The sequence below is a fragment of the Haliotis asinina genome, chromosome 5, assembly GCF_037392515.1.
Source record: "Haliotis asinina isolate JCU_RB_2024 chromosome 5, JCU_Hal_asi_v2, whole genome shotgun sequence".
NCBI lineage: Eukaryota > Metazoa > Mollusca > Gastropoda > Lepetellida > Haliotidae > Haliotis > Haliotis asinina.
Window position 1 is genome coordinate 71,496,992 of NC_090284.1, and position 27,190 is coordinate 71,524,181.

The 27,190-nt window shown below is 41.1% G+C and overlaps 1 protein-coding gene across 1 annotated transcript in view; it reads right to left on the minus strand.

The window, feature by feature from the left end:
- The window catches only part of LOC137285194 (uncharacterized), a 42,334-nt gene extending 20,910 nt beyond the window's left edge, over positions 1–21,424 (minus strand). Inside the window, exon 1 of the mRNA XM_067817447.1 lies at positions 21,200–21,424. The gene's annotated coding sequence lies outside the window, so the exon portion shown is untranslated. The remainder of the gene's footprint in view (positions 1–21,199) is intronic.
- Positions 21,425–27,190: the final 5,766 nt, after the last annotated feature.

Here is a 27,190-nt window from a genome sequence, read left to right on the forward strand (position 1 = left end):
AGAACATTTTTACACTGTCAAGACGGGTAACTTTAGCCATGTGGGACGAATCATTATTGCCCGCTGTCACCGGCTTATCGCAGTATACCCTACACCTTTGTTGTAGCCTGCAGACTAATTCCGCAGTTTTGGGTTGTGTAACTGTGACATTGCTGTGGGATTAAGATACTAGTAATTACTGCAATGGAACTTAATGCTGCAGATATGCTAAGATTATTGTATTAAGGAAAGATTGATATAAGTTACCTACAAAATCAATGGGAGGTGTATAATTTGCCAGAGATTGTAAGCACAGGTATAGTAATAGGACCTAAAACTAGGTGTCACCATGGGAATCAAACTAGGCAAGTCGCAATAAGTTATAGTCCATTTTTTATATGTTATGTCAAAATTTATGTTAACAATATTTATGAAATATAAACACAAACGAACTATCGAAAACAAATCTTTCTCAACTAAAACCGAGACATTTGGAGATATTTTGCATTATTAAAGCTAACTAAAATATACAAGATCTCACCTGACGTATGAGTTTATGTCGCTGAGAAGTGACAAAATGGTTGTCAGACCAGAGTGTTAGAAAGAATCATCAAGTTGAAATCCATACCCGTGTTTATTCGACTGACCTGAAGGTTATACCTATATAGTCTGATGTGTGAGCCGGCCCATTACCACGCAGATAAACGCATCGACCGGGCACTGACGTAAATGCCCCAGACCCGATAGAAAATGTTGAAAGTCTCTTCCCTGTCCATTGACACAGGCTTGTCATTCACGAACAGCCTCTGCTGTCAATGGCCATGGAAATGACGGTATGTGTTGTTAGGTATTATAGCACCATTACTTTGGGTGTCACGTATTAACTTAAACTGTCACGTGACTGCCATGAGCAATAGCATGTGACAAAATCGATCATCGATCTTCTGTCAGAAATAAGCTCTGAGAGTTACGAAGTGATCCCACTCTGTGTCTCTCAAGTATTGACTGTCTGGTGCTTGGAGAATATACGACGTTTTCAGACATGACAAAGTGTTACCGTTATGGCTGTATACGATCTTCCCATAACCTTCTTACTACTTATGTCCCCATGTACCTCAGCTGGGGGTCCAGAAATGTAATCTGCGATTCACTTTTACTACACCTTCGACAAGTATTTATAGGCAATGTATTCCGGCACCACTACGGTGCATAGATGTACCTGTTGGCAGTGTACACGAAACGTGAATGTTCGGTGTGTCAGTATCAAATATTGCAGTTGAGTATCACATTTTCTAATGACACAGACTCTATACTACCATTGTAACATATGGTACTTAGACTCATCTATCTTCATTATATTAATAGTTTGTTCTAGATATGCAAGTTAAGGTTGTGTGAACTGCCATGCGTGCCATGCATATATGTGCAGTTAAACCCTGTAAAGAAGATCACTGTATGGACGTGAAGCTTGATGAACCTGCACAGAGAATCACTGTATGGACATGTCAAACCTGATGAACATGCAAAAAGGACCAGTAAATGGACATGTGAAGCCTGATGAACCTGCACAGAGGACCACTGTAAGGACATGTCAAACCTGATGAACCCACAGAGGACCAGTAAATGGAGATAGGAAGACAGATGAACCTGTACACAGGACCACTGTATGGACATGTTAAACCTGATGAGCCTGCACAGTGGACCAGTGAATGGAGATAGGAAGTAAGATGAACCTGTACAGAGGACCACTGTATGGACATATGAAACCTGATGAGCCTGTGTACCAGTGTGCCAGTAAATGGACATGTGAGGCCTGATAAACCTGCACAGAGGACCACTGCATGGACATGTGAGACCTGCAAAACCTGCATAGAGGACCACTATATGGACATTTGAAACCTCATGAACATGAGAGGGCCACTTTATGAGCGTGTGAGGAGTACTGGGCCTGCACACAAGACTATCGTATCGGCAGCTAATGGATGGTCAACAACAGTTATAAGACATGCGCAGTATGAGTCCTTGTCACTATATTCCATCTTAAAGAAACCCTGTAGTGACGGTTATCAGGTCAATTATTACATAAACACAAACATGTATGTCTACCGTGAGCCTTCATTCATTTAACAAATGAATAACGATAGATCCGGTCTGTTGCACAGAAATCAGACACCCAAATATCCATTTTCATAGTATGGTTATGACATGATCCCTTGTCTATTTATTCGCAGTTAGCGAGGAAAATGATAACAGCTGAACATGTGACTCTGGAAGTCGTCTATCATCTCATAGTGCAGACAAATATTTGACTGTGGGTGCCAAGAAAAGACACGAGCAGTCCCAGAAAAAGAGAAGTGTCGCTGTCACATCGCGACAGCACGTCCACAATAAGCCGGGCAGATTACAAAACCAGCCAACTTTTATAACAAGTCTTAAACAACAGTATGGAAAACTATAATAGGTTATCTCTTGTTGTCAGAAAGTGTTTGTTTAGCGAACAGATGTTGCACGCAAAACACATAGAGTTCAGGAGCAGTGCATCGTCTTTTAAACATGTAGAGTTTGTCTAAGCTGAGGTGCAGTGGAGACGGAAGACAGGGGAAAGGGGAGGGGGGGGGGGCAGCTTAAAGGGGTGAGATGCGGATGCGGGGACTCTTGGGAAGATCTGCCGTCCTGGCTAAACAACAATGTGTTCTCCTGGGGAATTTTTCATTGCTAACACAGTGGTCTATTCATGGGTTACAAATAAAGTGCTAGACAATGACCTGGTTCATTCATGTGAAGGCTTGTTCTTGTTCAAGAAAAAAGACTAAGTAAAATACCTAGATAACTTTGTGTAAATAGGAGTCCAGTAAATATCCTTGTATAGAGCCATTAGGTAAGCTTGTGTAAATAGGAGTCCAGTAAATATCCTTGTATAGAGCCATTAGGTAAGCTTGTGTAAATAGGAGTCCAGTAAATATCCTTGTATAGAGCCATTAGGTAAGCTTGTGTAAATAGGAGTCCAGTAAATATCCTTGTATAGAGCCATTAGGTAAACTTGTGTAAATAGGAGTCCAGTAAATATCCTTGTATAGAGCCATTAGGTAAGCTTGTGTAAATAGGAGTCCAGTAAATATCCTTGTATAGAGCCATTAGGTAAGCTTGTGTAAATAGGAGTCCAGTAAATATCCTTGTATAGAGCCATTAGGTAAGCTTGTGTAAATAGGAGACCAGTAGATAGCCTTGTGTAAAGAGCAGACATTAGTTTGCCCTATGTAATCAAGAGGCCAGTAAATGTTCTTGTGTAAATAAGTGACCAGTTGATGTTCTTGCTTAGATAAGAACAGTTAATGTTCGTGTGTACATAAAAGCCCAGTAATAGTTCTAGTTTGAGTCTTGTGTAAGTAGTAGATCAGTGGATGTTCTCCTGTGACTAATAGATGTTCTTGTGTACTTTTGCTTTCAGTTGAGATAACATTTGTAGCCGGATGTTGTAGCAGGTATTGTCATTTAACATAGCCATACCCTTCTTCAGGAAATGTTCTCGTCCTTTGACAAAAATACAAAATGTTGGAGCTGATATTTCAGATAGTTCCTCTATAAAACGTCACACACGCACCATCAACACCCAAAGCTGTCATGCAGTCACATATGTCTGCGCCTTGAGTAAGCGTAATGGTGTTGACCAACACACACCCATGGCAATAGTGAACGCTTCAAAGGGATTAGTCTTGTAAGTTAAAACATCAGAGGTCCCTGGAGGTCCTCAAGACCTGATCCCCGTTGACCATGAATTCATCTGCTCCACCCAGTTTATCACCCGGGCCAGGTACAGTATAAAAGACTGGTGTTGACACTCAACCCAAACACTCGGCTCTTCACACAATATATGGCTGCGTAAATCAACGCTGACCACAAGGTGGCTGAAGAAGGTCAAGACATGTACCCTCTATATCCAGCTCCAAATCATGACCTTTTCCTCCCAGTTGAGCCACACCTTATTATATTCAATTCCTACATACAATGCCCATTCTTGGAACAGTCTCGGTATCCCTCGTACAATCGCCTTTAGCTGTTTACAGTTGTTTGTTTGTTGTTCGGCAACATTCCACGCACATGACATGGCGGCATTCGGTAACTATTTGTGACTGAATCCAGTAATTAACTTGATGTGCATCGATCAACGAAATTAGGATACGATGACAGGCATCAGCCAAGCCTGCGAGCTTGTCCAGTCGATCCCGTTAGTTGTCTATGACGACATGCATTGATGGATTGAGACCACTCTGCTCGGGTCCTGCCCCATGGGTCCGACAGCCCCTAGTACCAAATAGCATCCATTTTATCCCTCCCCCGTCTCTCTTTCTCTCATTCCCTCTCCTAGCACCATGCCCCTCTCACTACCTTTGACCTCCTATACAAACCTCCCTAACACCGTCACCCTTTGTACGTTCTTTCATCACTCTCCTTGACCTATCCTGTCTCCTATCTAGGCTTACAACTGATGTCACTAAATTCAGCACTTGGCGTGTTGGGTACACTGTGCAAAATAAATAAGTTTATACAGACGCAGTAACAGGACGTATACGACTAAACTCCCCCCACCCCACCCAACTGTCCATGCCACCCTATAGTTGCCTAACTATCCTGTCCTTGAAAGAATCACTGGTACATCACTGGTACTATGGACGCCAAGTGTTTGCCGTGAGATCTCGACGCTTAAGTGACACACTGACTGAACATCATGACCAGGGATGATCAGTGTGGGGGCATTTCCGGCTATATCTGCTACCCCACGTGGAAAGCTGCACTATTTTTATTCTAAACAGTTTTACATGTTCAAATAGGGCAAATTGTTATGGATAACAACTTCTCTATTGCGTGATTGCGACGTTTCGATACAGATTCTTGTACCGTTGTCAAACAGCATTTCGATACAGATTCTTGTACCGTTGTCAAACAGCATTTCGATACAGATTCTTGTACCGTTGTCAAACAGCATTTCGATACAGATTCTTGTACCGTTGTCAAACAGCATTTCGATACAGATTCTTGTACCGTTGTCAAACAGCATTTCGATACAGATTCTTGTACCGTTGTCAATTTCTAAAATGCCACTCAAACAAGTTTTATATGTTGCAACGTACAGCGTGAAAACAAACTAAATCAGCCACACTCGCATGTCCCGCGCAACCACCTACACCAGGCAATGCAGGTTTTCTAATAACGGTCATCGAGTGGCTGGTTTGTTTTATTCCGCACTCATGTTCCGGTTAAACTAAGTGAATTGAACATGGTCAAGTCTGGTCAAAGCAAACCAGGAACAGAAAACAAGAGCAAAGATCTCGAAGCATTTTGTGGTTCTTCGCGGGGAGGTAACACCAAAGCATTTATCTAAACACACTTGGCTGATAAGTACATCAACAAAAAAACACAGCATGGCAGAAATTCTGCAGCATCTTGACGCATTGTTATTTCTTGGGGAATATGCTAATTTCATATAAAAAGGTATGTACAAACTATTAACATTCCAGGATTCATAGCTTCAATCTGCGCTTTACACAGACCAGTCACCTGTTTTATGTCTTCTGTGTCGGTATTAGTGGGGCCTCGAGGACAGATACACCATTGTTGTGTGCTACATCCATGGAGACTAAGTACAATGGCAGGTGAAAAGAAATACGTAACACTAGATTTAGACGAAGATTTGGTATTCATAAAGAGTTAACGTTTAAGAAATGTTTCCTCTCTGATTTACTTAGCTACGGATATCTTTGTGCCCCATTTCATTTTGTGGGCAAACCTTTCTTAGGCTTGCTGAAGCTTAAATGCCGTTTGGCGATTTCACTGACAGACATCAACCACATTCCCCACCACGCGAGTGAGTGAGTGAGTGACTTTAGTTTTACGCCGCACTCAGCTATATTCCAGCTATATGGCGGCGGTCTGTAAATAATCGAGTCTGGACCAGACAATCCAGTGACCAACAACATGAGCATCGATCTACGCACTTGGGAACCGATGACATGTGTCAACCAAGTCAGCGAGGCTGACCACCCGATCCCGTTAGTCGCCTATTACGACAAGCATAGTCACCTTTTATGGCAAGCATGGGTTGCTGAAGGCCTATTCTACCCCGGGACCTTCACGGGTCCCCACCACGCGCACAACCGGTTGCCCAAGTTCTGTATTCCATCTAGTGAGTGAGGGAGTTTAGTTTTACGCCGATTTTAATAGAAATGGGCTTCACACATTTTACCAATGTGAGGAATCGAACACGGGTCTTTGCCATGTCGAGCCAAGGCTTTAATCACTAGGCTACCCACCGCTCTTTTCTAGTGTGTGATTGTGTAAGGTTTAATGCCATTTTCAGCACTATTCAGGCAACATCGCGGCGGGAATGACCAGAAATGGGTTTCACATATTCTGTGAAATAGAACCCGCGGTCTTCGCCGTGACGAGCAAACGCTTGAAACGCCTGTCTACCCTACTGCTACTACACGAACTATGGTGGCGTCATAAAAAGAATATAATATGTATTAGATGTTGTTACCGTGCCTTGTGTTCGCGCGGAGAACACCCTGTCTGGGTGCGTTAACAGCTTTTAACTGAGATGTGGTATCTCAGTGAATTACCACTGGGGACCAGCAAAACCAACTGCAAATTCACGTGCATGTATGTTGCTATACAAATGTATTTTGTTGGACGCAGTTTTTAAACCCAGTTCACATCACCAAGAGGCAATTCAAATCAAAGCTTCCGACATCCTCAAACGTCGCCCAAACATTCCACCTAGCTGGGGGTGTTGGTGCCCGTCACGCCCAGACAGGACAATGTCCCTACATGGTGGTGCTGTCAAAAGGGCGTGAGACGTTAGAATATCCACCACGAACACTTGGTTCCCCGGGCGGTAATAAACAGGCAAATTTTGTACGGCCCAGGTTCAACAGCCGGAGGGCACCTTCACTACCTCTGGCAAGGAATGTCAAAACACTATCCATCTCAATCTACCAGTGTTGTTGACACTGTACAAAATACTAGGTTAAAACAGGACACGGGTGAATGACATCTGCCCCTCTCTGAAAATGTTTACTTCGCTACTTGTGGCTTTCGTCACATTGTTTGAAATGTGACCAGTAGCTGGTGGTTACCCAAAATAAGACTGGGTAGGCATCAGTCTTATTCGTGAGGTAATCTTATTGTATCTGACCTTTTTAACATCGCCTTCAGATCCCCAATCCACATACACACACGTACGTACACACACACACCGTGCCATCACATTCTCTACCTGTCAGTAGCCACTTATTTCTGTTTGTTGTTTACCATCGTACCGCAATGCTTGAGCTGTATAACAACAGTCAGTACACAATCAAGTATTTGACATAATAAACATCGATCTACTCAAGTGAGATCTGGTGAAGTGCAAGGACCATTTACTGACCATTTAAAGACCTTCTGATTGTGCATATTATTAATTTGTAAAGATTAATAATAGTAATACGAATAAACTGTATAATCCGAAACTTCCTTTGAGTGGTATAAAATAATACAGAGATCAATAAAGACTGACATTTCCACATTTGAACAAAACGGTAATTTGGTACTATTCTCCAGAGTGTTTTGTGTCCAGTATAAAGACACACCTACTGGACCAGCAAGGTTACAGATACTTTCAAAACGTGTTCTAAATTCCTCTACTCTAAAAATGTATTATTATGCTGTTTAAATGCGTACATTAGCATTCCTTGGTGCAGCTTTTTAATAAATAACAAAAGCTGTCACAGTCATATTAATATATATGTTACACGCCCACTGTAAACGCGAGTGGCGTGAAGTACCTTCCACTTGATTTGGTTGGCGAGGGAACTGGAGCGGGGAGGGAGACCTCGCATTATGCCTCACCATACCGTTATCAATTACTTATGTACAACACAGACAAACTTATGTACAACACTTACACATTTTACTTTCAAGTGTTCTAGTATGTGCAGATTGATACAAATGTATGTCATATAGTTTGAAGTATATGACCTGTGTAGGATCACTTCTGACATCCTGATGATAGACGAACAGAATTTATTGCATTTTTAATTACTGTCCACAGGCCATATATCAATGCACTCAAAATGTATCATAAACAATGAAGGCACAGATATGTTTATAAAAAAATATGTGGATACAATGTGTGAAGTGTAGTGAAATTGCTGGAACACTGCTAAAAGCGGCATAAAACTAAGCTCACTTATTCCCTCTGAAGTATATGAAACCACATTAAAACAAATTTTAAGTCACACACACGCGCGCGCACACACACAAAAAGACCCCAAAACAAACAAAATTGAAAGTAAAATATTTTGAATACAGAAATCGGGAATTTGGCTTAAATAAAAGAAATATTCTCTGTGTCCTTGAACTGATACTCTAAGATTCAATCTGACATACATTGTCATAAATACACATGTGTATCAGTATGGTCACACCAACAAAACACAAAGTGTAAATATAACATATACAAGTACTGTATACTGAGGTGTGTACCTTATATATAATGTAGACCATGTCGTCACCTGCAACAGTGACGTAACCTTGCTGTCAGCAATGAAGGTATGAAGTTTGCAGGTTCAGTAATTGAACATAAAATCCCATAATAACTTCATAATCCACCCAAATGGATCTACCCCGACACTGACTCGAGAAACAATTGAAGAGCCGGACCCATATTGTTCACCCTCACTGTCTCCATGTTTTTCCATTATCTCGTATCTATAGATAAAATCTAATCTTGTTTTACATGACATGAAACTTGGACTTAGCTTTTGTGCTCATTCAATACACACAAAAGTAGGTGATCTGGTTTGGTGAGTAAGAGACTGCCTGGAGTCTCCGATTCTCATGGAACTGTCGCTGTAAGCAGAGTGCTCTGACTGACTCCAAAACAGTGCTATGACATGGTGGATAGTTTGTTTGTTGTTTAACACCGCACTTGGCAATATTCCAGCTATACGATAGCTGACTGGTAATAATCGAGTCTGACCAGACAATCCAGTGATCGATATTGTGAGCAACGATTCACCTCAGAGGAATACGGTAACCTAGCCTGACCCCAAGATCATTTTAAAGGCCTCGTAGGAATAGCATAGGTTCCTGAGGATCGACTCTAACCCGGAATCTCCACGGATCGAGATAAAGTAAAGTTGGTAATAACTTTCCGAAAGTAACATTCCATGTTGGTGATTACTGTATGGTTCCATCATGTGGTTGCCTCCCTTGACCACAGAGCGTCAGTGACGTTTCTGCATCGTCGTAACAAATGTGACTTTATTACAATATTACATTTGTTCCAAATTCCCATATTACTCGGATTAAGCATGACATTGTAAGTAACACAAAATCGTCCTTGTTCAAAAGAAACATTTCTGTTTTACCTACAACCTCGAAAGACTGGAAAGTTGTATTATGACCAAGGTCGAAACCAATCTGTAAGTGATCGTTCAAAGCTTATTTTAGTATTTACACCAGCAGCAATTTACACCGGCATTCATACTTTTCGTATATTGAACATTTTGTAGAACAAACCTGCACAGATGAGGTATATATGTGCTGGGTTAGTACTTCAGAAAGGGTTTTGTTTCATCGATGTTTGAAGTTTACTAGAACTCTGGCTTGTAACTCTGTGTCGGTATAGTGAGTGAGTGAGTGAGTGAGTGAGTTTTGTTTTGTTTAAACAGCATTATTACCAAGAACGTAATCGGGATTCGAACCCCAAATCACAGATCTTTGACATTCCCAGATAACACAAGTGTGTGCGGTGACTTACACGACTGGGCCAGTTGCGCCCCTTGTATATTGCTTTGATAAGGTCTACCGTTTGTCAGTTTTAAAGGGTCTCAATTCTTTTCTTTCTTTGAAAGGGTCACACGTGGTGTCTACTCCTATACGTGTTTCTCCCAGCAGGTAATTCTCAAACAGTGTTGGAACATCAAATAACTTGATATAAAACCAAACATGAATAACGGATCGAACCAGGGATCTTTTTAACATTCAGGTGTGGAAGAGTCTCTGCAAATTTGACCTTCAGATTGTTTCTACAAACACTTCCGCTGACACTAAGCCCTGTGTGGGAATTAAACACGGCATTAACTTGGTACGAAAACAAGGACAATGGCTGAAATTCAATAACTACATTGGTTTTCATGTTCATTGTCATTCAGCTCACCGGCATGGAAGGTCTAAACGAAATCCTGAACTTTGGTGACACAATGAAAGATAAGCTTGCCCAGCAAGCCGGTGTCCGAATGTCTGACCTTCACAGCCTTGGGTCTCCGCCGGTCTTGACCTCTGACCCTTCAGGTACCCTCCCTTCGTAAAAGTATGTGTAAATCAGAGCTATCAAATCCCCGACGTGGGTGTGGCAGGGGTTTCAGTATGTCGACCAGGCGGAAATATTACTTGTGCCCAACACATGAAGTTTAACAGAGCATGGAATCCATTGGGACAAGCAATCAGCCGAAGCCAAGTTTTCATCGTGAATCACACACATTCATTATGAACACTGGGGGTGCACAAAGGTGAAACGGTTAGTAAATGACGAGGCGACGAAGCTGGTACGAAGTACGTCATTGTGTGTATCAGATGGCGTAGATGGTGACACGAGGGTCTCCTTATCTGTATGATCAGATCATAAGGTGGGGTCACTTGGAGACTGGGATTGTGTCAATACTGTCGGTATATATCACATAAAGCCATGCCACTTTCTTCACGGGTGAATGAACACCAGGCTATAATTTCGATATAAGATATAGCACTCATCAAAAATCGATATCCACAAGATGTATAAGAACATACTGACATGTAACATTGAGATGAATATATACATATGAATGAATATATACATGTATACACACACACACACAAACACACACATACACACATACATACATACATACATACATACATACATACATACATACATACATACACGAGGTATATAACGACCTACAAATAAAATCGTGTCAAGCAGATATACATGAATCTACGTCGATGTTATGAAAGCAGATTAACATATATTTATAGACCCATGAATAGAGTATTACCTGAAGCAGCCATTATAAATATACATCAGATATATAATTATATGATTTCAGAAACCATTGATTACTTGTAGTGTTATTTACTTTCCCTATATGTGTGTAACATTGTGACCATCGTACAAACAGATAATCAGTAGAAATGCATTTTCACATTTCAGTACTGACCACCGCTTTAGATTTAATTGGAAAACGAAACTGCTCACACAGAATTTCATGTTTATGGAATGATGAAAATGAATCTTTGTGATCTGTGAGTTGATGAAAAGAATGTTTAACGTGTCCCGTGATACAGCCAGATTTTGAAATCAGTCACGTCTAAGAGGGTTAGCCATTTTATGTAACAATAATCAATATACTTCATTTAATGAAAGTTCACTTAATATCTTAATCTACAGAAGTGGATCACAATTTCAGTATCACTTATTGTCCCTAACAGTTAAAACTACTGTGGCAGCAACTGTTGCAGTTCAGCTTGGTTTTGAAGCATTTATAAATGTTTGTTTGACACTTGCTATGTCCAGAGCAGCCACACCTCGAAAACCCCTCTCCACCACGTATAGATGAAATGAAATGACTGAAGCATATTGAATGTTGTTTTACACAATGACGTGAAATGGTTTACCCTGTTAGTCTCTGACCCTGACATTTTACGTCATCTCAAGAAATGACTGATTTCACAATCTGACTGTAACATATACTCAACAATAAAAGAAAAGAGCATCACATATACTGTATACCCTGCATTCGACAGCTGTACATTAAGACACAAGTCGGTGTTTTATTTGTCACTCGAGATGGACGTAAACAGTCAAGCAGTCCCAGGCGAGCGATATAGATGGCTGCATGTTACCACACGATACAGAGAATAATGAAGGATACAGGTTTATTGGAACCGTGCATTGCTCCGTGACGTGAGCTGGGGGTCATTCTGGTGATGTTGCTGCATAGAATCCGCTTCCTAGTAGAGTACAACTGTACAGTACAACACAGGAACGCTCAGACGGGAGGAGTGGAAAAGAGCTGAAGTAAAAGCTGCTAGTTTGTTGTAAGTGCAGCTTGAGCATAACGCTAAATTCCGGAGATTAAACGTGCGAATAGTTTATACGTTCTGATTAATTGCGATTTCGAGGAATGTAACGCAGTAGTTTATTACATATGGAAAGTAATTTTAAAGTGATAAGTAATTAATAAATTCCAGTTGCACTTGTTTTATTTGCGGCTTTTTCCAAACGTTTGATGACATTTACACCGACTCTTCAGTTGCCCGTGGGGCAACGACGCTGCATATCTGTCATCATCAAAAGGACGACCGAGTGCCCGGGGCTGGTGTGCAGGTCAGAGATAGGTGCCCGTAAAGTGAGCTAGGAAGGAGCCGTAAGGCAGAGTAAAGCAGGTTTAAGAAAGTAATAGTTTACAACGAAGCATGTCATTGTAACTTGGAAGTGTTTTTTTGGGTTCAGCTTAGATCCGAGGGGTGGGGACAATATCGACACCTTGTTGTGTAACATACGGAGGTGACGGGCGGCATATGTGGTCAGTGCCCGGAAGGGTCACCTCAGGGCAGGTATTTTCTCATCAGCATATCGCAGGGTCTGGACAAGGTCACAATATACATACACATATCCCATTACATTCATAAACGCCCGGAAATAATAATGGGGCTTATACCAGGGAGGCATGTCTAATATATCATTATACTGCTCCACAAACTTGCAAATAATATACATACTAAGATATAGGTATGTTCGTGTTGTTCACTGCTGTTTACTTCCTCTATGGGGACACAGAACCATGGACATCCTCCTGATACCTTGTCATTAGCCGCTTCACTCATGGCTAGCATTTAGTGGGTGTAATAATGTTCAACACTATTCAGACGGAACATAAAGCTCTCACACAACCATTCTTGTTTGACAAAGCATGGCGGTATGTGGCATATGGCAAAGGTACTATTTACCTAAATTATTTCCAAGGTGTTTAAAGACCAGCTGAAGCCAAGGTACTTGAGAACATTCAGGTGGAAGAGTCCTGCTTCATTCCCTGATTGCCCTGTCTACATCAACCAACCATGTCGAAAATGACGTCGCCTGTCGAGGCCGCCATTTTGACGGACGATAGAAACACATCATAAAGCCTTTACTGGGTTCCCGACCAGTGATAGAAGGGGACAACGTATTGTGCTGATGGAGTGAATGTGTGGAGTTGGCTTAACGTCGCTTTGAACAGTATTTCGATTGTATCACGGTCTGCCAGCGTCATGTAGGGGAAAAGCCCCAAGTGATGAAGGTCTTAGGCGTTCATCACTTTGGGAAAACCTCAAGCACGTACAAGGCCAATGTGGACACAAAGTCAGAGGTGTTGCCGGTTAATACTGAGAACTTGAATACATATGTATATAAAACAGTGGCTGTGAACTAGAAAGTGCACTTGTTCGTCGTGTATGCGTGAAACGTTAGTAGTTCAGCAGTTTATTTTAACACGCAATCGTTAAAAATATTAAGGTATCAGCATAATATTTGATTCAAAATGTTTTAACAAATACATCAGGTTTGGTCAACAGAAACCCAGAAGCAGGGGAACAAACAATCCGTCAAAGGTCATTGACCACCTATCTTTCAAACTTAACGGTGATGACCAGATTTACGAAGGGTAATACGTATTCTGTGAAATATAATTGTTCAAATTAAAAGTGGTCCGTAAATATTTGGAATACTAGAGACGACACGTATCGATTATATGTACAGGTTTGTGTCACTGTGTGCAGACAAACACTTGATTTACCTTGGTAAACATGAGTGCAATTTTCACATTGCTGACCGCAGACATGTCTTTCACATTTGGCTGAGAGTATTTATCAGCTCCCTTGTATTGTCTCCTCTCCCACAGAAGGGAGTAACAGCTGATATCACTGAATGTACGAATGCCTCTAATCGCTAACTCACGACACAAAGAAAGCAGCATAGAATTTACTTAAACAGACTAACAGAAACGCCCAAGTCTAAGGCGTGATTTGGTGTTTACAGATTTATGGAAGATTTGACATGACTCAGGACAAAGCCTTTGTTGACAGGAAAGACGTTGTTTATAAAGATAATGAATGGCCTTCTACCGGGGTCAGTGTGGTCAGACAAGACACGGGGTGACTCTATGGTTGTCGGGAACTCTGTATATCCACTGTCCGTCATTTTTGCCTTCTTACCTTATTACTTCGACACTGACCTTATCACGTGTATATAGTACCTGGTTTAGGTACATCGCAATCACCTGCATTGGTAATAGTTTCTTTATATTGACTGAGTGGGTTTAGTTTTGCGCTGCACGTAGCAATATTCCAGCTATATGGTGGCGGTCTGCAAATAATCAAATCTGGATCAGATAGTCCAGTGATCAATATAATGGGCATCGCTCTACGCTATCAGGATACGATGACATATGTCAGCCAAGTCAACAAGCCAATTAATTGCAAGCACGGGTTACTGAATATCAATTCTAACCCGGATCTTTATGGAGTTTTTTTTAAATATATGTACATGTATATGGTAAAACCTATTTGGAAATACTTCAATTGCAGTATCAAGGAAATGAGGATTGACATATGGATTTCATTTTATTCATGCTTGCATTGACGTATTTCAGAACAGATGCTTGTACTTCCTTATTCGCTTGCTTTATAAAGGTACGCGAAAGTCGCATATATAAATACGCTTGTTTTAATCCTTATCAAGGCTGTCGTCCTGCAAACATAATGGACGAAATACAAAGGTCAGTAAAGGTCATTTGTCATAGTGTCATCACTTATTGCTGTCATTCGAAAATATAAAATGTGAATATCAGCGCCGAAAGATCGTACCTATCATCGCCCTGGGATTAACTACACATAGACTTCAAGCAATAAATCACTTAGACACCAGAGCCCTCAAGTCATGGACGCCCAAACCTTTGTTTCACAAATGTTTGTTATGTTATTGCTACCCCAATGTGACTTTATTCCTATTAAAGTCTCTGCATTGTCACATCCCAATATTCTCGTCAAAGTTTCTATTTAGCAAAATCTCAACATTCCTGTCAACGTGTATATATTGCGTAATTACATAGTTAAACTGTTTAATCAGAGATGTGCATTGTAAGTTCTCAGGATGTGATTTGTGAATCCCTGGAATGTGACTTTGATAATGTGTAAACCATGGTTTTGAAATAACTTTGTCTTCCTATCACTGATCGTAAAATATAACATTATTGGAAACTTCCAATTTATTGTGGCGACACCGGGTTTCGAACCTGCAACCCTTTGCTCTCCAGCTTGGCGGTTTAATCAGTCCACTAAACTACGAAGGATCGTAGTGAAGAATGAGATCGTTGTCAGTATTTACCATGTGTTCCTCACAAGATGGGTACTGCAGGCAGCGCAAGTGCAATACATGGAATGCACGGGCTTTTCATGAAAATCGGTCACGTTACGAACATGTGATGTCAACCCATTCGCTATACCGTGTACCCCACTGAGATCTAATATAAGGCACCGGGGCTTAGTGATATCCATGGTTATACATTATTTTAAAAGATATTTTACACAAAACGGTTGTTTAAACATTACTCACTATACCTGTCAATTTGCATATATTCAGGCCCCCTTAAGTAATGGAAGGAATTACGGCAAATTTGAAGGAATTGCATCTCAAATGTAAACAAACGCAGCCCACTCGCGAAACAATTGTAGCGATATCGGTAGTTTAGAGTAATAACATAAACACAACGCTAATATCGGAAACAATGTCGGTAATATTTGAAACACGCTCGACCATATTCGGAGATTTCTCGGCTCCGTTCCATGATTTGTCGGTCGCGTCCTGAAACTCACACATCAATACATGGCATTACTGGAAGGAGCACCCGTGTCGGTGAGTTTTGTTGTTAATTGCTCCTGTTTTCATTTTTATAATTATCCATCTTTGACCACCCGTGTTGAGTGCGTTTAGGATGATGAAGCTATAGAATATTTTTAAGGAAAGGATCGTCACTGCAAAAGAGCGTCATAAGTCATGCCCCCGGAGGTTGTTTACGTCTGAACATCGGAAGCATCTGGGGGCATGACTTATGACGCTCTTTTGCAGTGACGATCTTTTCCTAAAAAAATAATCTATGGTTCCGACAACATCTCATACTTAATCGCACTCAACACGGGTGGTCAAAGTTGGATGATTATAAAAGTGAAAACAATAGAAACTAACAACAAAACTCACCGAGACGGGTGCTTCTTCCAGAGACGCCATGCATTGATGTGTGTGTTTCCGGATGCGACCGACATATCACGGAACGGAGCCGAGAAATCTCCGAATATGGTCGAGCGTGTTTCAAGTATTACCGACATTGTTTCCGATATTGGCGTTGTGTTTATGTTATTACCGCTAAACTATCGATATCGCTGCAATTGTTTCGCGAGTGGGCTGCGTTTGTTTACATTTGAGATGCAATTCCTTCAAATTTGCCGTAATTCCTTCAATTACTTAGGGGGGTTGATATTGTAATAGCGCAATTCCTGTTACGTCTCTATGTTTTAAAACATCTCACAAGGCAAGGCACATCTAAGCATTGAATCACACCTGTTTACCCACCTGTTTCTAGACTTAAACATGATTATATTCCCGTTAACTTGACGATACCGTAAGATAACAGCATTCTTGACAACCACTCACCATCACTGGTTTGGGGGAAATAACCACAGGCCCACCACTAAAAACATAGTGCTATTTACATATGGTTCTTGATCTCAAAATAAGTCAGTATTAAACGATCTCATAACTTCTTGGTTACCATGGTAATATGTGTCCCGTACATCATATACGTTAGCCTACGTATCACTCAAAGAAGGTAGAACTATTTTGTTCTGATAATTTGTTCACTGGGATAGAATAATATTAGCCAACCCATGAGTTTAGGAATGCTAAGCACGCCAGAATAAGCGCCTAACCCTATTCGTCTTGCTCTAAGCGACTGTGCCGAGTCGGGTCCTTGCAGGGGTTCGTCATTCCTCATTATTCGCTACATAGACGCTGAGAGAGAGGGAGAGTACGCCCTCTTGTTTTCCATACTTTACCTACACTGGGAAGGTTAAACCGGTTTGCTCTATACACCTATCGCTGCTTTCATGGTGAATAAGGACAAATGTCACTGATCTAGTGAACTTCGGTTTGTGACTTATAGCCTCAACTACATTTTACCATCAAGCCACAATTTTTGTAAAGTTTGCCTTCCGTTTTTATCAAGATAAGTGTTTGCGTTTCTAAACTTGACTAAATGGCTATGATAAACAACATAAACGCTGGTGTTGTTTGAACACTGGGGTCATAATGAAGCACCGAAGTACCATCCGTATTGCAAAACAAGCTGACAACGGCAAAATAACCAAATAATACAGAAGGTTCAAATTTTCTATTTATCAACAGAAATAAGTCGGGGAGAGCATCAGTTGTTGCCCACTACGCTGAAAGGTAGAACTATAAACAGACGTCACCTACTTTATATAATAAAGACTTAGTTTGACTTAAGCAGTTTTACACTTAAGTCTTGTGTCACTGATAAGTATCATGTTATTTCAGATACACCAGGTCGTGTCATCTGGACGCGAGACAGGACATTCTTCAGTAAGGCAGGACGTGGAGGCCTGCTCGCTAGGTGTACGAGTATGGAGAAGACAAACCAACTGGCAGAATCTGTCCGATTTCACCACAGATCAACGACCAGTGACAACCCACGGGTACTACTCTCTATATGCCATTAAAATAGTAAGGGATACTCCAGTTTGCGAGCACAGCACCAACCAGTGTCAATACAGATGAGGAAGAAATAATACAGCTAAAACATCCATTTAAACGAAACATTTCCAAGGGAGTGGAATAAATTGTCATATGTTCCATAACTTGTCTTCACCACCTGTTTCCTCCTTGACTTCGTCATTTGCACTTTATCAATCTTGTAAATGCAATATATAGATACAACTGCGGCGTGTTTCACCTTGTATGCAGGCTTCAGTTGAGGTGTGTGGTGATCGCATGCCATGCCTGTATGACCTGTATGACATAACATATTTGTTTTCACTGACTAGAGACAACACTTCCAACATGACTGATATTTGCACATGTAAGGTTCAGGTGATGAGGTCAGCACAGTGTGGGCTACAAGTAACACAAGTCCTCCCGTCGTGGCTTCCACCTGGACAAATAAATCACCAAGTACGCATCAAACTGCATGAAGTATCTGGCCGGGATTGAATAAGCGTCGTGGTCACTCCACCTGACCCCTGCACTCCAGGGGCTATTTAAAACCGGAATGACCTTCCTCGTACAATGAGGTACCTTTCCCGAAACTCATAGTTCAAATGCATCACGATCGCGTTACTACTACAAGGGGCCATGGTGGTGTATAAGGCCTTATACAGAAGGTGATTTCAGACAAGATACAGGAAACACAAAGAAAGACAGTAGTTGTTGCACATTGCAAGATATAATTATCTACTGTAATGCATACAAAAGTGGGTCTCCTTGGTCATGTGCCTGATTGTTAAACTATATGACTGTTTAACCATCACTTTATAACTATAAAAATATCAACTCACTGAAGAAAACCGCTTGAACGGATTTCAGTATAGACATAGTATATATACCAGAAAGCAATAATTATTGTTTTCAAACCGAGGCACTGTGACTAACATTTTAACACTAAGTTTAATATATCAGGATATTACACAGCTCGCGACTGAGACCAAAATACTTCATGTCAGCGGGGTTTCTTTACCGGATACTAGAGGTGCAGTCACACTGTGTTTAGACTTTGTATAATAGAATGAATAACATAATGCGCAGTCCATTACGATTTAAAGCGCTGTCCAGTCGTGACGAGGTGTTCGCCACAACGAGAACAACGTCACGTTGTTGATTACAGAGACAACAAACTGTAATCTGGGAAACAATCTGGGTACAGTGAAACACTCATCGACACAATGAGACACTCGGCAGTAAAATGAGACAATTAGGGTACAGTGAGACCATCGACTTTCAAATGATACAGTGTAACCACCGATCCTCATTTTAGACCGCTTACAGGCACTGGGACCGGGGCCCAAACCCACTTAGGATGCCCATGACAGCATAATCGGAATAATAACAAACATTATTACGGACATCAGAGTGTGTCAACGGACCCTTTCACAAAGTCATGACAACAAAGCATCAGTTATGAGTGAAGTATACCTACTCAGTCGCGTTTATACACTAATAACACCGTCTTTCTGTGGGACATGTATAAATCGGTGTTCTAGCATTCTAGGTTCACTTGTTACGATTCCCTTTATAACACTTAAATGCATTTTGAGTGACCTATTTTGAAATATCGATTCTGTGGCTGACCTTCAGACTGCGATGGGTTGACGTCACTATATTTGTGAGAAACTGTGAACACATACCTATTCTGTATTCACTGACTTTTTAAATATTTAAACAACTTATATTAATCCTTCTCACTGTGGTTTCTAGTCAGATATGTGGAAACGTTTATTGTCATTTCTCTGATTGCAACACAGGCCTATATATCCACGCGCGAAGTGCCAGGTGTGAGTCAACCGGACCTAAGTTACTTGAAGTGGCTGCTGATGTCGATGAACAAATTGAACTCTGTAGAATGCAAATACCCCGAGATAGGAAGAATTTCTTTTCGAGATCTGTATTGACACTGGTGCTTGAATAACACTCGACGACTAAATACGTGTCAACATAGCACATAATCCACATTCCGCTGTACAGGTGTGTATGCTGCATTCAAAGTAATATGAAATGAGGTCAGGGAATAATAGAAAGTGATACATACATAGATAAAGTAGAAGGCCAAGCCAACTGGCACTCTTAACTATCCGTCTAAGGGAAATAAGTGTATTTTTATGCAAAGCCTAACTGCCAGTTCACGTTTGCCCTCAGGTACATAGCACAAGGGGAAGGCTTCCTAGTACATAGTATTGTTTTACTCGGGTGTATGGTTTATAGGTTTACAAGTTTAGACATTTGGACATTCGTATGGTGTTCCCGCCTCTAAACGAATAAATACATGCCAATATATATTGTACCTCTCACACTGGGTTGAATAGATTTAATGCTGATAAGAAAACTTGTTTTTTTGGCTTATATATATGAATCTGAGGTCTACCACAGGTCTAATTAAAGACGTTTTTATAAGACACTAATTCCGATAACAGCGAATTTTATAGATTTGTACTCATGCAACTGAGTGTTAAGGCACAATACACAATAGTTAGTTGGAAATATGATAGAACTAAGTCACAATGCAATCAGTATGAAGTTTTATGTATTTACTTGATGGATTTCTATATGATATTGGTTGATAAGCCTCGCCACAGTCCACGTATAGATTTTCCATTCCTAGTGGACCCCGTTGTATGTGTCGCCTCTGGTTATTCTTCGCGTATTTACATCTCTGCTATCTGCGGTTTGTAGGAATGTAAACTGAGTTGTGTGTTTCATACAAGATGTATTTGTTCAATAAATCAATGAAATTTTCAGGCCAGCTGTATTATGGCCGAGGCAATTAAGATTTTTTTTTTAAATTGACTGAAATTTGAATTCATTTTAGAAATTGCTGAATTCGGATATTGACTGTAGTGTATAAACATACGTGTGACTTACGTCCACAGCCTCACTAAAAACAGGTATATGATTCACACATTCCCAAATTAACGAATGAAAATTACGTGGTAGTGTACTTGTTCGGGTGTTGCCTACAATGTTCATTCTAAATGCCGGATGACCAGAATAGCAAGGTTATACGCTATTGGACAAGGGTATTATGAATAATAAGGCACAAAACACAAACGCTATATCTCCAGAAGACATCTTGATTAAAGCAATAGTTTTACCTATTGTATTGTAATATAGACATAATAGACGGACTCCCCTGCCTTGCTACCTGTCTGACATAACGAAGCCGCTCTCATATTCCGAGTGGTCGGACTGTGTCACAGTATCTCAACAAAATACACCCGTCACTTTTTGTACACATTCTAAACACACGTGGTAATATCTTTCAGAGGTCGTCTTCACACACGCCAAATCAATACACGACAATCACGCTGACTGCCTTACCTGCGAGTGTTCAAAGAAGCCGATCAGGTAAATTCCAAATCCACTGACGTTATATCCGATTTTTTCAAACCACCATTTCAGTTTGTCAGTGCTGATTACTAACAAGCTCGCCCCGGCTTGGACCTCGGCCTCACGAAATGTGTAACCTCGGTGATGAGAGCGTTCGCTGACTGAAATATGCCCAGCAAGCGTGTTGACTGTCACCCGCTCGCCTCGACTGTCGCTTCTGCTGGAGACCGCAGCATACCTTGCCATGCATGCCTGACTTGCGGACACCGATACGCACTCGCCTCCATATACCGCGCATACACGGTTATTCCCGACGCACACCCGGAATTTTACCTGGTTTATTGAATGATTGGAATGTTGAACTATTTCACCTCTCTTTTAAGAAGTCATGTATGCAAATGAAACAAACAAACAAAACGACTGACCTTAACCCTTTTTATCTCAATCAATAATTTTCGGGAAAATTTGGAGAAATAAAAACTATCTAAGAACCTTACAGGTGATTAGGTGATTCATATCTTGCGACATAAGGACGTGGAATCACAGTGAATCATAAACGGATTTCGTGACAACATATTCTAAAGACGACTCTTATGTGTCGTTAATCATAAGTATCTTATGTCCACCCGCCCAACTGGTCAGTTCGCTTGCTATATTAGGGGTATCATTGTCAGGTGGCCGAAACGGTGACGTTCCAGTTAAACGCGCAGTAACGAGGTTGAGAGCCTTGCCCTGCGGTGACGCCAACGGGGCAATTAAAGCTATTCAGAAACATACGCTATAAACTTTGGAAGCAGAGAAGAGGGTAATCAACAATCAGAGGTGACAGGTAACGCTCTTATTGTGATAAGGCGCTCTCTCAGGAGACATATCAAAACAGACGGATTTATAGGCATTTCTACTGTAGTACTTCTGTAGAAGTTCATTCTTGGAAGAAAGTTGTAAAATATTTATGACGTTCAGGTCTATGTTTTCTTCGGCATGGTCATTTTAGTGTATTATCTTTAAAAGAGGGTGCTACAATTGTTTCAGGCAAACAGAACAAGTTTCAATAGGAGCATGCACGAACATATATTGTCTTTAGAAAGTTGTCAAATGTAACAAGCGTTGTCTTTGAGAATACACCCACTACTGTAACCTACAGCCGTGGGAGCCGTGCCAGTTTTCACCTGTCAGAGGGGCACATATTACGGGCGTAACGGTATGCCACACTATTTTCGGATTTCGTACCGTCACTATATTAATCTTTTAAACCTTTTCTAAAATGTCTAGAAATCGAATTAGTTTGTCAAAATCTATGAGTGTCTGTGCTAGACGACCAATGATTTCTAGGAAATGAGTTCCCATTTACCAAACCGACACGGACCGAAGCGAAGCCTTTCTACCTGAAAACGTTCTGTACCGTTGAAAAAGCGCACTGTTCCGCCTCTAGTACACGGTCTAGACCGTCAGTTGTCAGACTTTCAGTTTTTTTGAAGCCTCGGTGTCTCAGTGGGCTATATGGCTAACTGTGAGCTGGTCAGTTGGATGCCTTACTCGTCTCAAAAGAACTGAACTCTGCACATTACACGTAAGATGTAATCTGAAAAACAACGCTTGTTAAGCGTAAGTACGCCATATCTCTAAATTTACAAAGTTATAATTAAAAGCAAGTTTGTTAACACACATTAGCATTACATGTATGTATGTATGTATGTATGTATGTATGTATGTATGTATGTATGTATGTATGTATGTATGTATGTATGTATGTATGTATGTACGGACGGACGGATGGATGCAGATAGGTAGTTAAAACAGTTGTAAATATACTGAGGGAAAAAGTAAGTGACCACATGAAAGAACAAGTGTTCCTCTTTTTCACAAGTTACGTCTCGCACAGGCTGTGAAGAACCCTGAAAGAAAATAAGGGAACACTTGCGCTTTCATGTGATCCCCTATGTTTTTCTCTCAGAATATTTACAACTGCTTGTAACAAGGGTATTTACGCCACCAGAGATTAAAGGAATCCCAACGTTGTGTACGAAACCCATATTATCCGTGAAGTAATTATATAAACTCTTGTGTTTGTTGATAATATCATGCAATACTTTCCTCTATGTTTGTGGCGTGGTCATTAGCTGTGACGTCATAGGAAAGCCGTTCAGAATAATCTCAACAACCCCACCCCTTCTTCCATCACTTCATTGCGCATGAGCGACGGAGCCAGCCTTGCCGACAGGAAGTGATATGTGTTAGTTGTACGTGCATGTTTCTCCAACAGCATTGTTTGTTGTACATTTCCGTCGTTGTAATCTTTGTAAGGGAGTAACGGAAGAACACACAGCCTTACCTCACGTCGGGACTCCGGTATATTGGGAGTGTGTATGTTTATAATTAAAGTGCGACACACGCGTCGTGCCGTGATGCCGTGTAATGGACGTTAAGGCGTGATACGTCAATGGCTAAATCATAACCCCCTTTGCTTGGTATAGGACAGTCCAGTAATTCTCTCCTCACAACCGGTGCCAGACACGGACTATGTGTAAGAGCCGGTTATTTGTAGACAGCTTGTAGGTTTATTCCTCACAATGCATTGCAACCACGAATCTTCTGAATGCACCATGTTTAGGCTTAAACTCTTTAGCTGAATACATATCGAAAAAAACCCACGAGAACTGGAGTCTGGTTGTAAATTGGTTAATTTTCTGTTCGTGTTTCCTGCCCCAACAAAACTCTTTTTTTCTATAACCTAATTTTGCCTAGATAGGACTGCAGTAGTTAATTGTGACAGGCCTGCAAATTCTGACGTATCGTTGTTGGTCTGCCACCCTTGATAATGCGTCTGCAAGGGCACGATTCTACCTGCTATTTATTTCCGGGATATCTGTTTAGCACACCATCATTACAAATGAAAGATTAGAGCTGTTGTTTGTGCTTATCGGACATCGCATTGTTTCCAAACTGATTATGAATTACAGTAGCCTAAGCCTGCAACCTACGGTAGCTCTTCACACTAGACCAGCAACCTACGGTAGCCCAACACACCACGGGAGCGCCCTACACTCGTTTTCACCCTAGGCCTGCGACCAACAGTAGTAGTCCGTACATTATCCCTTCACGCTTGGCCGACAACCTAAAGCATCACTGCACCCAAAACGTACAGATGCCACTCATCTTGAGCATCTCCATGTACAACAGTCCTTCACGCCATCCATCCATCTATCCATCATGTTCTCTATCTATCTATCTATCTATCTATCTATCTATCTAACTAACTGTCTGTCTGTCTGTCTGTCTGTCTATCTATCTATCTAACTGTCTATCTATCTATCTGTCTGTCTATTTATCTGTCTATCTATCTAGCTATCTGTCTATCATGTTCTCATTTCTTGGGAACTCATGAAGGTCCGGGGTAGAATAGGCCTTCAGCAACCCATGGCTGACATAAAAGGCTACTATGATTGTCGTAAGAGGCGACTAACAGGATCGGATGGTCAGGCTCGCTGACTTGGTTGATACATGTCATCGGTCCCCAGTTGCGCAGATCGATGCTTATGCTGTTGATCACTGGGTTGTCTGGTCAAGACCGCTGCCATATAACTGGAATATTGCTGCATGCGGCGTAAAATTAAGTTCATGCATTCATTCATTTCTTGGGATTCGGTTCCCGCGGTTCTTTTCAACATTGGAAAACGATTATAGAAAAACACAGAAAAATTCAGCCCCTTTCTTGTCAACTGAAGGGACTGTGTGGAGTGTGCGTTGATGAGAACCAGTTTAAGGAGGTTGAGCTAGAGCACCGTGATCCTACTTATACAAAAGACTGGTAATCCAGTCAAGACCACATTCTTTATTATAAAGTCGGTTAAGGTTAAGAAAACACACAGCCGAACTAAATGTGGACATACCTTACAATGATGTAAATAAGATGCGGATATCTATTCACGAAATTCACATCTTATAAAAACTTTTGGTAAAAGGGATATTTGGTGTTGAAACGAGTCTGTGATACCGATGGTCCACGTATACTCTACAACCCAGACTAGAGGTGTATTTAAGATGAGGTAATTTGTGATGCAACGGCATATGTTCAAGGTGTCCAAATTTTATATGCTTGAAGAAAGCATTGAGTGTCCAGTGTCCAGTGTTCAAGAAACCGATGAACATGGGTGTAGTGTTTATAAACCACTAACAGTTATCAGGGCGTACCTTGGACTCTGGCTGACGGATCTCGGCGGTGGCCCACGGTACTGTGCTCCCCGAAACAGCATGTCCATTAGCATTCCCCGGTCTAGGTTTTGCTTTTATCAATGAAAAGAAGTGCAGCATGCGTGTGCGTTCGAGTATGTGGCTGTTTGTATTAGTTCTGAGTAACGTCGGGTTTTTAGTGCCAGCCTGTCGACCAGCCCAACTCAGACACAATGTACTACCTACGGACCCAAAAGTTCATGTTTTATTCTCATGCTAGCGCCAGCCAGGGTAATATAAAATATCACCTTTATACTGTCCGCTATTCGACCAACCGATCTTCCGTTCTGACTGATCTTCTACTCTGCAAGGATGAAAGCGGTTCTATTCTACAAGGAAGCGTCACTAACATCTGCCAGTGTGGTTATAAGCATCAATCGTGGCGCCGTCTGAACGGTCAGTCCTCTTCCCACTGGACATATATCACTGTAGGGTCATAACGCATGAGTGACCACTTTATTACATGGCATGTGGCTGTTGCTGTGGACATAACTCGCCCCTGTCCGGGATTATTGGATAACATGTCATGTCCACTTGCCCCGTTGTCGCCGCCTGTACGTTGTACACGTGTTGTGACCCAAAAGCCACACCCCTCCTGTCTCAGTTGATTTACAGCAACAACTTTTCTCGGTATTGCTTGTCCTACTAAACTTTCTTGTTTGACGTGGAGCCTTTACGACGAAATGTTTGTGTTACTTGAGATCAGTATCTTGCCCCGTCTCCCGTGGGCTATACTGTAGCGTTTCATAACCCGGACCAATGGCCTTTATGTTATGTGTATGCTGAAACCCGGATTGACGTAGATCAAAATAGTTCCAAAACTAGATGGCAACCTGCACAAGTAATCCTAAATCAACAACAATCATGATTATGATATTTCAATACAATTTTTTAGGACTAAGCTATTTTTACAAACTAGCGGATGCATATTCTTGCTCACAAGAATACTTGTTTCAAGTTCAAATTCACAATTTCATATTTGATACATGTCTTTATGTGAAAACTTCCACGTTATCCTTGACCAGACACAGGGCTGGTTTGGACGGCATCATATTACCCATCTCCGTGGCTGTCACCAAAGAAACCTTTATTAAGGGTAGTCTTAACTTCCATTCTTTAACACTGCACTGATGTTACCTTAGTGACTTTCGATCAACGTAGTGCTTTGTGTCAAGTCAAAATATGTTTATTTGTATGTGAGGCCACCGGCCCATATACAATGTGCAACGGTTACAAAGGAAGTTTACATTCAAGAGGATAACAATTGTTCTCTTAACTTAATAGCATGATGAACATACAGTGACAATCTTTTTAAAATGGAGACATCGCATGAGGAAACAATTTTGTAAAATGTTGAATTATTACTTCTGTTCGTAATAAAATTGCAGAGATAATCAGAATGGATTTTGTCATAGACTGGACATTCAACAAGAAAATGTAATTCGTCTTCAATGAAGTTTTTACAAAATGGACATAATCTGTCATTTCTGTCAATGGATCTAATAGCTAGATCTAATAGCCCCAATCTAAACTTTACAAGTAGCAGTCTCAGATTCTTTGTAGTCACAAGGGATAAGTATCTTTCTGGTTCTAAAAGGAATTTAAACTGTCTGTAACAAAACGAGAGCTTTCTTCTACCGTCGAGTGCCATTCTTGTTGAAAAATATATATACAGCGATCTCTAAACCGGTTCAGGAAAACACTCACATTACATACGGATTGGTTTAACCAGACAATACCAAACCCTTTGGA